This window comes from Gobio gobio, assembly GCF_949357685.1.
Source record: "Gobio gobio genome assembly, chromosome: 19".
In the NCBI taxonomy this organism is placed as follows: Eukaryota; Metazoa; Chordata; class Actinopteri; order Cypriniformes; family Gobionidae; genus Gobio; species Gobio gobio.
The window spans coordinates 17,587,176-17,597,649 of NC_137112.1; positions in this window are offsets into that span (position 1 = coordinate 17,587,176).

Below are 10,474 nucleotides of genomic sequence, written 5' to 3' on the forward strand. Positions count from 1 at the left end.
ACTCTTTCACCTAGATATTATCATATAGAGACTGTGTCTGTTCTCCGAATTGGTAAATACAAAAAAACATCAAAACCATTCAACAGTAAAAATCAAACAAATAAACAACAGATATGATACAGATGAACAATTGATAAAGCTTGGGTTGCTGAATATTCAATCCCTTTCCCCAAAAGCGCTTATTGTTAATGATATCATTACAGATAATAATCTAGATGTGCTATGTTTGACAGAAAGCTGGCTAAAACCTGACGACTACATTACTTTAAATGAGTCCACCCCCCCAAGATTATTGTTATAAACATGAGCCGTGTCTGAAAGGTAAAGGGGGAGGGGTTGCTGTAATTTATAATAATATCTTCAGTATTACTCAGAAGTCTAGTTTCAAATATAATTCCTTCGAAGTTTTGGTGCTTTATGTGACGTTATGAAGTGTACATGATAAACCCCGTTTAACATTTGTGTTAGCTACTGTATACAGGCCTGGGTGTAATACAGACTTTATCAAATAATTTGCTTATTTTCTATCAGAGTTAGTACTGGCCGTAGATAAAGTACTAATTGTTGGTGATTTTAATATCCATGTAGACAACGAAAAAGACGCATTGGGATTAGCATTTAAAGAAATTCTAAACTCTATTGGAGTTAGGCAACACGTGTCAGGACCCACTCATCATCATAATCATACTTTAGATATAATATTGTCACATGGAATAAATGTTGATACCGTTGAAATTCTGCAGCAGAGCGATGACATCTCAGATCATTACCCAGTATCATGTATACTTAATTTAGCTAAGTGGCTAAAAAATGGCTGGACAATCACTGCCGCCACTAAAGATTGCTTTTTAAATAATCTTCCTCATCAGTATCATCTCCTCAGCATCCCAGATAGCTTAGAAGAACTCGATGTTGCAACAGAAACTATTGACTCTCTCTTATCCAGTACTTTAGACACAGTTGCTTCCCTGCGCTTAGAGAAGATTAAAGAAAATAGTCCAATGCCATGGTACAACGAGCACACTCGGGCCCTTAAAACAGCAGCCAGAAAAATGGAGCGCAGCTGGAAGAAAATGAAACTAGAGGTCTTTCGTAATTCGTGGAAAAAGCACATGATCGCATACAGAAAGGCCGTAAAAACTGCTAGATCTGCTTATTTCTCGACTCTCTTGGAAGAAAACAAATACAACCCTAGGTATTTATTCGATACAGTGGCTAAATTAACCAAAAATAAAGCCTCAACTTCTGATGTTTGTAAACAGCACAGCAGTAATGACTATGATATTCTTTACATGTAAGATTGATAATATTAGGGAGAAAATTTTAACCATGCAGCCATCTACTACAGTATCACATCAGACAGAGCATTGTAGCATCACTGAGGAAAAATTACACTCATTCACTGCTATAGGAGAAGAAGAATTGGCTAAACTCGTTAAATCATCAAAATCAACAACATATATGCTCGACCCTATACCGACTAGGCTATTAAAAGAGATGCTACCAGAGGTCATAGATCCTCTTCTTAATATAATTAATTCATCTTTGTCATTAGGATATGTACCGAAAACTTTTAAGTTGGCTATTATTAAACCACTTATTAAAAAAAAGCAACTTGATCCTACAGAATTAGTCAATTATAGACCAATCTCAAATCAACCCTTTCTGTCAAAAATACTTGAAAAGGCAGTGTCTTCACAATTATTTTCCTTTTTAGAAAGAAATGGTATCTGTGAGGATTTCCAGTCAGGATTTAGACCGTATCATAGTACTGAGACTGCTCTCATCAGAGTTACAAATTATTTACTCTTATCATCCGATCGTCGCTGTATCTCTCTATTAGTGTTACTTAATCTTAGCGCTGCATTTGATACTATCGACCACAACATTCGTTTGAATAGACTCGAAAATTGTAGGTATTAGTGGAATTGCTTTGTCATGGTTTAAATCATACCTGTGTGACCGTTATCAGTTTGTAGCAGTAAATGAAGAGATGTCACACCGATCACAAGTTCAGTATGGAGTACCGCTGGGCTCAGTGCTTGGACCGCTGCTCTTCACCCTGTTCATGCTACCACAGGGAGATATCATTAGGAAGCATGGCGTTAGTTCCCCTTCGAGGGAACTCGCACTGCGTCGTCGAGTGACAACACTCTGGGAACGCCCACAGCGTTACGCATCTGAAGTATGAATGAAATCAAGCCAATCTGATTGGTGGTGCGTTGTGACGTAGTAGATGACGGCATACCCAGAAGATACAAAAAGGAAGCTGATGCAAACACACACTAGCTTTTTGCTCTTCAGTGAAGCGCTTTGTTTTTTGTCAGTCTTATTTGATGTTGTTTGTCTACCAACGTTGTTCACAAGCAGGGCTCGCGAACCCCGTGGCTGGTCCCGTGTCTGTCAAAAAAAAGAAAGAAAAAAAGACAGCACGGTTGATCAATCATTGGACTCGCAGATGGGCTGTCAGGGGAACTTGAGAGTGCTGAAAGGCATCTTCTCCTTCCTTGGTGACAGTTCCATTGTTCTCCTTCCCCGTGTGGAAGCCCGCGCTGCGGCTTCTTCCCCCGGGGTGGAGGACCCGATGCATTAGCTGTCTGATTCTGAGGAATTAGACGGGCTCCGTATCGAGGCTCGCCATTTCCTAGTGCAAGATTCAATCTCGCGTTGCCAAAAAAAAAAAAAAAAAAAAGGCAGCGCGTAGTTTCGAGTCTGCTAGTAAAGTGATACAATGTGATACGGTGAAATGTGATACTGTTGGGTGCGAGGCATGCTTTTTGAGTTTTTCATTGAGAAATATCTCGACGCGTAGTGCCGTGCGCCTTTCGGGTGTTTCAGCCTCGCGCCTGTTTGGCTTTTTTTCCCGAGGGATGAAAGCCAATTGTATTATATGGGCTCGAGCCATGTTGCTGAGGCAACGTCTGGTTTACGAGTCCGTATAAATACAATAAAACAGAATCGTCTGATGATTAGGGCTGCATTTAAGTCTGAGGACTTAAATTAAATGGGATCTGACTTTGAGGAGTTAGATATTCAGCCTGTCATTTCGGACCATGTTTCACTGTATTGTGTGATACTGTTGGGTGCGAGGCATGCGGTCAGCGCCTGAGGGTGCTGGCTGTTTTCATTGAGAAATATCTCGACGCGTACTACCGTGCGCCTTTCGGGTGTTTCAGCCTCGCGCCTGTTTGACTTTTTTCCCGAGGGATGAAAGCCAATTGTATTATAATGGCTCGAGCCACGTTGCTGAGGCAACGTGTGGTTACGAGCCATATAAATACAATAAAACAGTATCGTCTGATGATTAGGGCTGCATTTAATTCTGAGGAATTAAATAATATATGATCTGACTTTGAGGAGTTAGATATTCAGCCTATCATTCAGACCATATTATGGCTGCATTTAATTCTGAGGAATTAAATTAAAGTATTATCTAACGTGAGGAGTTAGATGTATTTTTTACTCAGCCTATTATTCAGACTAGGTTGCACAGGTTGGGTGATTATGATGGCATTTAATTCTGAGGAATTGAGTGTCATGTTATCTGACTTTGATAAGTTAGATACTTTTAATCGGTCTGTCACCCAAGCGTGTTTGACTTGTCTGGATATTCATCTAAGAGGGAGCCCTCCTGAAGTTGGTGTCGTTCTTGCCGCCTTGTGGCCTGCTGGACACATCAGTTTCAGGCGGTTGCTAAGCGCAGTGTCCACCCTAGTGTTGCGGCCCTGTCGAGCAGCTCCCTTAGATGAGGCCCCTGCTGGCCAGCCCCCTCTCCTGGGTAGGAGCGACTGAGGTCGTTTTCCCCCAGGAGCGATGCGGGCACAAATGTCCCCCGCACGCATGGAGTCCATACTGGCGATGGTCTCCAGAGTGAAGCCAGGCCGCAGCCTCACTGTGAAGCAGTTTCTGAGACTGCTGGGGCTCAGCAGCGTCCAAGGTGATACCTTTTGACCTGCTGCACATGAGACCCCTACAGTGGAGGCTGAGGGCCAAGGGGTTTTCCCCGAGGGGAAATCCGTTTCATATGATCAGGGTAACGCGCAAATGCCTTCGTTCCCTTGTCATATGGCGGAAACCTTGGTACCTGTCCCAGGGACCAGTGCTGGGAGCATCATGTTGCCGGAGAGCCGCTTCAACAGATGCTTCCCTCACTGGCTGGGGCGCGGGCATGGACGGCCGCTTTGTGAGAGGTCTTTGGGAGACCCGGCATTCTTCATGGCACATCAACTGCCTGGACATGCTGGCGGTCTACAAGGGTCTGAGGAGCTTTTTCCCATACCTCCGCGGCCACCATGTCCTGATACGCTCAGACAACACCTCGGTTGTCGCGTATCTCAATCACCAGGGGGGTTTGAGGTTGCGCCCTCTTTGCAGACTGGCGCATCAAATCCTCCTGTGGTCCCAGGGGAAACGGTCGTCTCTCAGAGCGATGTACGTCCCCGGGGACCAGAACCAGGGAGCAGACGTCCTGTCGAGGCAGGGGCTGAGGCCCGGGGAGTGGCGACTCCACCCAGAGGCAGTGGAAGCCATGTGTGAGAGATTCGGCCCAGTGGAAGTGGTCTTGTTTGCGTCTCGAGAGACGTCCCACTGTCCACTGTGGTTTTCTCTCAGGCATCCAGCTCCGTTAGGGCTGGACGCCATGATGCAGACGTGGCCGAGGCTACGTCTGTACGCATTTCCCCCGATCGCTCTGCTCCCGGGAGTTCTGGAGCGAGTCCGCCGGGAGGGCATCAGCCTGCTCTTAGTAGCACCCCGGTGGCCCACTCGAGTATGGTTCTCGGACATCATAGCTCTGCTAGACGGCTCTCCGTGGCGGATCCCTCTGAGGAGGGATCTGCTCTCTCAGGCAGGGGGCACAATATTTCACCCCCGGCCAGAGTTATGGAGCCTCTGGGTCTGGCCCCTGAGGGGGCTCGGTACCTAGATGCGGGCCCGTCAGCAGAGGTGGTCGAGACCTTACTCAGCTCCAGGGCTCCTTCCACCACGAGACTGTACAGCCTCAAGTGGAACATATTCTCCACTTGGTGTAGAGAGCGTGAGGTGGACCCAGTTAACTGCCCAGTTGGCTTCAGTGCTGGAGTTCCTCCAAGATCGCTTCTCCTCTGGTCTTACCCCGTCCACCCTGAAGGTGTACGTGGCTGCCCTTGGGGCTTTCCATGCACCTCTAGGTGATGGACCCTTGGGGAAGCACCATCTGGTTGTACAGTTCCTCCGTGGGGCTCGGAGGATGAGGCCTGCGGCTCGCTCCAGAGTCCCAACCTGGGACCTGGCGGTGGTACTTGAAGGGTGGCTGAGGCCCCCTTCGAGCCACTGGAGTTGGCTGAGCCGAAGAACCTGACCCTGAAGGTGGCCTTTCTCCTCGCCATTACCTCTCTCAGGAGAGTGGGAGATCTCCAGGCCTTGGCGGTCACGCCAACTTGCCTGGAGTTTGCCCCTGGCGGAGTTAGGGCCATCTTGCACCCTAAACCAGGCTATATACCCAGGGTTCCATCTCAGGGAGCACGGTCTCTGGTTCTTCAGGCTTTCCATCCCCCTCCCCACCTGACGGCGGAAGAGGGGAGACTTCACCTGCTCTGCCCTGTCAGAGCCTTAAGTATTTATTTGGAGAAGTCTTCCCAGTGGAGAAGGTCAGACCAATTGTTGGTATGCGAGGCGGCCGGATGGGCCACCCCGCACACCTTCATAAGATTTTACGGTCTGCACCTCCCGGTGACGCCTGGTGCTCGATTTCTTGCGTCTTAAGTGTGCCTGGGTTTCCAGCTTCACACTGGGACGTGGGGTGATTTCGGTGTGGCCTAGTGGGTATTAACGTTCCCAGAGTGTTGTCACTCGACGATGCAGTGCGAGTTCCCTCGAAGGGGAACGTCTCGGGTTATGACTATAACCCTTGTTCCCAGAGAAGGGAACGAGACACTGCGTCTCGTCGCCACACCTATCACGGCTAGAGCGCTTGCTTCATTGCAAAAGAGCTAGTGTGTGTTTGCATCAGCTTCCTTTTTGTATCTTCCGGGTATGCTGTCATCTACTACGTCACGACGCACCACCAATCAGATTGGCTTGATTTCATTCATACTTCAGATGCGTAACGCTGTGGGCGTTCCCAGAGTGTTGTCACTCGACGACGCAGTGTCTCGTTCCCTTCTCGGGGAACAAGGGTTATAGTCATAACCGAGACGTTTTCATTGTTATGCTGACGATACTCAGCTCTATATTTCTTCACGCCCTGAAGAAACTTACCAATTCACAAGATTAACGGAATGCATAGCTGATATAAAACATTGGATGACCAGTAATTTCCTGCAACTCAATTCAGAAAAAACAGAATTTTTAATTATTGGACAAAAAAGCTATAAACAAAAGTAAAGTAAAACACAGTAAAAAGTAAAACACAGAGTAAAAACACATCTCTTTACCATGGCATACACATAAAACACTTTTTCAATTAAATTATTGTTAAGGCCAATTTATACTTCTGCGTCGAGTGCACGCAGAAGGTACGGCGTACCATACGCATAGACGGGTTGGATACGCCGTACCCTATGCCGTACCCTGACGCGCACCTCTCCAAAAATGTAACTACGCATCAATTCTACGCGGACCGCAAGCGCTGTGATTGGTCTGCCAGAACCCTTCCCTCAGGTCAATAAATAAATAAAAAATTTGCGATAGGAGTGTGTGTGTGTGTGTGTGTGTGTGTGTCCAGAAATGGGATGATAGTTCCTTACATCTGCTATAACACAATATTTTGTAGTCCAGCAATTCTTTATGGTAGTAAATAAATACATAGATCCGCTGAGTATAGTTTATTTATTTTCTCATTAAAACCAAAGATGTTAATCAGTGATTGCATATCAAGAACAGGGACACATTAGGGTACATTTCGTGAATGAAGTCTCCGCAACAGCAATCGATTGCTCGAGCCACCGCTACTGAAAACAGCGGCCACGAGCTCTGCATGATTTCACAAACGCATTCCAGCGCTAGATCGCCTTATTTAACTCTACTAATCAACTAGAGATGCTTAATTTGTATTAGATACAACAACTCAAGTTGCAAGAAAAGCCGCTATCTCACTGCTGCTGATAATCCGACATGAATGTACACATTCTACACAACAAGCTGCTTCTTCTTCGGCTGTCGTCTTGATTACACAAACATGCCCGAGGACACTGCCTACTAGCGTCTGCATGTGTAATTGCACATTGACGTGGACAACAGCGCAGAAGTATAAATGCTCACGACGGGGCGTACACTCAACGCAGAAGTATAAATTGGCCTTTAGGCTGCATTAACTAGGTCAGCCGGAACCGGGAACACTTCCCATAACACCTGATGTACTCGTGACATCATCAGAAGAATGGCACCTACGCTAATGTTAGTTTCTCTGTTTTATCCCGAGGTTTACTGCAGTCAGCCAGATCCGGGCCGTATCCAGGTCAGATGGTGGACCTGCGCCCAGAGAAGACCAACACATGACCCTGAAGTGTCTGCAGAGACCGTGTCAATTAGACTCCCCTGAAACTGCCTCATCGACACGGCATCCTCAATAAAACCATCTCCGGAGTGATGACACCGATTGTTCGGATATTACAATTTAATAATACTTAAATCGATATGTCATCCTCAATAAACCCGTCTCCAGCGTGTTGCCTCCGATCTTTCGAATATTACACTTTAATAATTATTTAAACAACACATCAGCCTCAATAAACCTGTCTCCGGCGTGTTGCCTCCGATCCTTCGAATATTCCGATCTATTATGACCTCTGACCTGTAAAGTTTCCAGAATAATAATCATACGCTGTTTGTTAATTGGCCAGAGGAGAACTGGCACCCAGACTGAGCCTGGTTTCTCCCAAGGTTTATTTTTCTCCATTATATCACCTGATGGGGTTTTGGTTTCTTTGCCACTGTTGCCTCTGGCTTGGCGTGCTCAGTTGGGGACACTAAACTTTTCTAAATTTTTTAACTAAATATCGAAATAAATCTAATTATTAAACTAAATTAACCATATAAACTAAATTACTGATCTAATTACTGATCACACTGCCACTGTATGATAATTGAAATGAACTGATGACATAACCGTTTTCTCCAGAATGGCTAGACGGCTGAATAAATTATGCTGCATTATTTTCCTGTTTAACACTGTAAAGCTGCTTTGAAACAATCTGCATTGTAAAAAAAAAGCTATATAAATAAAGTTGACTTGACTTGACTGTCAAATAAGAATAAAGAAAATAAAAACAAATAATCTAACTGCAAAAGCACAAATAAATACAATCAGAGCAAAGATACTAATAAAATAAACAGTGCTTTTCAGGTTTTTCTAGTAGGTCTTACATTAGTTCTCAGGTACAGAAATTGAAGATCAGTAATCAAATGTAAAATAGCATTGCATATTTGACTGTATAAATTAAAGATCGTTATTAAAGTTACAAAAGCTAGAGCAGTGAGTGATTTCCTTGTCTTTTGTTGTTTGATTAACATTAAAAACACGGACAGCAGGAATATTAGTTTGCTAGAGTACTCAAGACAGTCATGTTGACAATTTTTGTGTGAATTTGTCCGTTTAAGCGCAAGACTCGAAAGAGAACTCAATTTTTGCGCGCTATCTGAGACACGGGTTTGCGACCTTCGGATGAGCACACACACAATCTTCTCACAGCGCACGCAACTTTTCAATCGCCTCTTCTGGCTCCTGAATTAGCTTAGTTTTAGTTTATTTTTGTGCGCAAATTATTTTTTATAAGCTTTAGAGCAGAGAAACCAACCACCGCACTTCGCTGTCCGTTTGAGCCCACTATTTACTCTGATAACAACACGTCACGGTAGAGTGGTTCCTCCCCAGTGCGGAGGCACTCCACAACCACAACATTAATAGGGGGATGAGTGCAGTGGCCACTTGCATGCATAAAATTAAATATAAATAAATCAATGCACTGGAGTCAGGCGCGGCACAAGTGTTTTTTCTAATTTCAAACCAAAGTATTTATCATTTTCACATCCTGCGCCACGTTGTTTAAATAGCAAGTGCATTTGTGCCCAACTGTTTGCCCATGGGTGTGCTGGTCTGAAAACGAGGTGTGTTCAGGTGCATTGTTGGCATGTAGCTATTTTGAGGCCACTGAAATAGACTGCGCCATTGGCCAACTGAAACCTGGTGTAAAGTCAATAGCACAAAATTTCTTTGTCATTTGAAGAGCGCGTTAGTAATATGCGCATATAGGCGGGTGCACAACACAGAGAGGACGAGGAGAGAGGACTATTCGTCTGGCTGGATGGGCTTTATTAATAATAAACATATAAACAAAAACAAACAAAAACTACCCACGAGGGGGAAACTTGACAAATACTAGAAACAAGGAACCAGGAAACATGAAGCACGAAGGGTAACAAATGATAACGATCCAACACAGGGCCACAAACACCAGGAGAATAAATAAGGAGCAAACAAGGCAGGTAACAAAGGAAAATAGGTCGGGCAAATGAATCAGTAATCAGGTGGCAAGAGGGGCGGGGTCAAGACAATAGACAGGAGAGCACGTGACACAAGGAACACGTGACAACCCATGTGCTCAAACCAAACATGACAAACACAAGCAAAACAGAAGAGGTGACATGTGACATGCTTATTACACACACAGCAATGCAGTAGTGACCTCGGGCCCAGAGTCATGGCAGTAGAGAGCAGGAAGTAGAGCTGCGATATCAAAAGCCTGCCCAAACTCTCACAGATGCAGAACAATTCATTATGTCGGTGTGAAATAAACAGTTATGGAAATGTAGAAATTAAAGCTAAAGCTCCAATCTCCTCCCGGAAATCCTGAAAAAACACTGTTGGTGCCTCAGTGACAACTTCACTCAGAGAAGCTGTCAATCTCAGCTGTAAAGCGGCCTTCATGTGCTATCGGAAATTTGATGATTCCGACTTCTGAAGTCGTGATTACGAGCGCATTGCATTCAAGTTTCAAAATGTGAGGACGTTCATGTGCAATGTTTACCTAGGAAACTCGTATTTACGATAATTCCGAGAGAACGTGAAGGCAGCATAAGTCACGACGCCCCCCCCCCCCCCCCGTTTTTATAGCATCAAATAACTAACTGAAATCACTTAAAATCAACTTATTTAAAAAACGAACACTTGAAATGAAATCGGCGTGATAAAAACTGCCTAAAAAGACAGAAATCAACTTTGGGAAAAATTATATGAAGTGTAATTTGATTGTTTAGTTTGTCTCACATCCATGATTAGCACAGACAGAGGAGCAGGGGTTATGACCTATACTGGGACCAACCACCTGAGGGTGATCGAGGCTCGTCGGCTCGTTGGTTTTTACCACGAGTGCTGCAGGCTTGCATGATACGTTGTAATAGGCTACTACTGAAATTCCCACAATGATTTCAACATCATATTATTTAAAATGCATCATAAATATTTTTTCTAAAGATACTTAAAGAATCCCTGTTTTTA